Raw genomic sequence first — 2,855 nt, 5'->3', positions numbered from 1 at the left:
TCTTTCAGTGGGTCACCGGGCAGCGTTTATCACATCCACGCAAGTCCACGCGAGCAGAGGGAGCACAGGAGGAGGAGGAGGAGGCCTGTGTGTGTTTCCAAACCAATCCCGTGCTATTGTGCAAAGTGCTAAAGTCAACGCTTCACTCAGCTGTTCAAACAGGTAGCGTGGAAACATTGGCGCTGTGTTTAAGTTGATCAGGCTGCAGACATCCTCTGAACAAACAGGTGAGTGCGGGGAAAAAAATGTGGAGGTCAGTGTGTGTGTGTGTGTGTGCATGTGTTTGTGTGTGTGTGCGTGTGTGTGTGAACAGGTGAGCCAGCCCCCATTTTTAGTCCAACGAGACACAAACACAGTAACTGAAACACACACACATACACCTATTCACACACTCTTACACACACAAATCCCAGCTGATCCTCCTAAATATACCTATGCTTACTCATGGTGAGATTTCAGTACCAGCAGCTCACACAGCCTCCTCCTCCATATGTGTGTGTGGGTGTGTGTGTGTGCTTGTGCGCGAGTGTGCACATTGTGGTTGTTCAAACACCTTGATTGTGTTGTTCCTTGTCTTGGGGATACAAAGGGACGTTTCCCATCGTCAAGGCCCAGACCGCTTCAGGGAAAAAACAGCTGACAGTCTGTGGAATGCTCCTGGACATATGAGGTTAACTGGACTTTAACCTCTGCACCGTGGGAGGGGAGCGCTGCTGAAACACAGCACAGACCTCCGACTGGACTGTAATCAGAAGCTTACATTAGACAATGAAGTGCACAAGATTCAACAACATGACCATTGTGAGATTTGACGTCAACGGGCTCTAGTTAGAACATAGAATGTGCCTTCACATGAGGAAACAGACAAAAAGGCCGGGATGTTTATGAGTCAGTAGGAATGCTGAAATGATGAGACGATAAATGGAGAGAAAATGAACCTATGTTAAGAAAAAATATCAAACATTCACTGATTGCAGCTTCTCTAATATGAGAGTTTCTGTTTTTGTAACTGTAGATGGAAAATATTTAGGTTTTGGCCTCAGTCAAGCAAAAGAAGCAGTTTGAAGATATCACCTCAGGCTCTAGAAAATCGGTGGTGCCCTCCCTCTCTTGTCTGATGTGTCCCTGTGGCCCTGTCAGAGTGAAGTACTGCTTCACTGACATCACCCCTCATGTTCAAAATGGGTTCCTTTACATCGATTGTTAAGGTTGTTATTTAACACTATTGGTTATACACAAGTGGCACAGTTTTCAGTTTTTAAGTGGCTTTGTTTAAGTTTGCATTTGTATTGCTACCACTCGAAGTGGCAGAAGCTGAACTCGAATTGCAACACAGTCAGTTGTGTTACACTGACTCAAGATGCAGATGTATATTTTCCACAATTTCTAATTTTTCAAATTAGTAAAACTGCTTGAGATTCTTTCCAGAGACCCCCTGGAAACTGCTGAGGTCACCCCTGAGGTTGAAGCACCCCCGGCTGGGAGCGAATGATGAATTGCTTAATCCTAAAAATAAATGACAGAATAATCCAGATTGAAAGTAATTGTTAGTTTCAAGCCTAGGTAGCATGAAAACACCAGACATGTTTGTCCTTACATGTGATCTTCTTTTCAGAGAGAGAGAGAGAGCAAGACTCAACAGCAAGAGGAGCACATCTTTCTATACTCCACAGCCTCCACTCTGTACCACAAGAGGGCCACCTACACCATCCAAGATCCTCCTGGGGTCCACAACAGATAGGAATCAGTGTGTCTATGTGTGTATTTGCATGAGTGTCTGTTAGCATGCATGCATGAGCAATCCTGAGTGGGGGGGATTGCAAGAGACAAGGCAGTCAGTCAGAGGGCCCTGGGCTCTCCCAGTTAATTAGTAGCAGGGCCAGGCCACAAACAGGCCAGCAGCAGCCGCCTGGCCAGCAGTCATCATGTGAAACGGCTGGAGGGGAGAGCGTCTTCCTGACGCTGCAGATAGAACCGTTCAAAGAGCTTATCTGAGGCTGTCTGGCCTCGCCTTATCTGATCTGACCCCAGCTCATACGCCTCCTGTTACACTATGTTTCATCTGGTGCAGTGTGTGGAAGCTGTTCCTGTGTGTGTGTGAGTGCATGCATTTTAAGGCACATGTGTGTGTTGGAATCTGGTTATAATGTTAAATGCTTGGATTGGATCTCAACCAGTCCAGAGTGAGGTCACCATCAGTTGTAACACAGTAAAAAAAACAGGGATAAGGGAGGGGTTGCATATCAAATCAGCCGCAGGTAATGTCACTGTTACGAAGCAATCTGAAATCGTTTAAGTGTACATTTGTGCAGTGATTTATGAAGTGATTTATAGGAAAGTTACTCAGGCGAACGCTGTGGCCTGAGCTGGATACGTTCACAAGTGTGTTTTTGTTTAAGTGTGTTAAGACCAGAGCTCAAGGAGCGCAGCAGAAATCTAGAAATCTAGTCAGATATGGTTAAATGTGGAGGGTAATCAGTAATCTGCACAGAATTGCTTTCTTCAAACAGCCATCTGAGCTCTGCACGAGTGTGTACTCATCCTGCAGGTGATCATTTATTTTCTATTATATGCTAACAAGCAGTGTTGCATCTTTTAAATGTACCACTGCTCAGTAATTACATACCCACTCTAAGCCTTTCTCTCCTGGCACAGACTGACTGTGGGCAGGGACGAACAATTCAGACACAATTTAGCTACAATGCTGCAGTAATTGTTGTTGCCCACTGTCTCCCCCAGGGGTGACCCCTCACTTCCCGAAACACAAACACATGCAGATACAGATACACATACTCACACACATTAACACACAGTGTTGACACAGCTTCAGCAGGGACCCCCCCCCCCCCATACAC

General features: G+C 45.7%; 1 long non-coding RNA gene across 1 annotated transcript in view; it reads right to left on the bottom strand.

Annotated features, from left to right (window-relative positions):
• Positions 1 to 620, bottom strand: part of LOC147819705 (uncharacterized) — a 1,876-nt gene extending 1,256 nt beyond the window's left edge. The window contains exon 1 of the long non-coding RNA XR_015436699.1: positions 554 to 620. This is a non-coding gene — a long non-coding RNA (uncharacterized LOC147819705). The remainder of the gene's footprint in view (positions 1 to 553) is intronic.
• Positions 621 to 2,855: the final 2,235 nt, after the last annotated feature.

Source organism: Seriola lalandi, unplaced genomic scaffold (genome assembly GCF_002814215.2).
Source record: "Seriola lalandi dorsalis isolate HSWRI2012SDOR001 ecotype SW California unplaced genomic scaffold, Sedor1 jcf7180002050280, whole genome shotgun sequence".
Classification (NCBI taxonomy): domain Eukaryota; kingdom Metazoa; phylum Chordata; class Actinopteri; order Carangiformes; family Carangidae; genus Seriola; species Seriola lalandi.
Note: the sequence above shows the minus strand (reverse complement) of the source record. Positions and strands in the feature narration are given on the sequence as shown.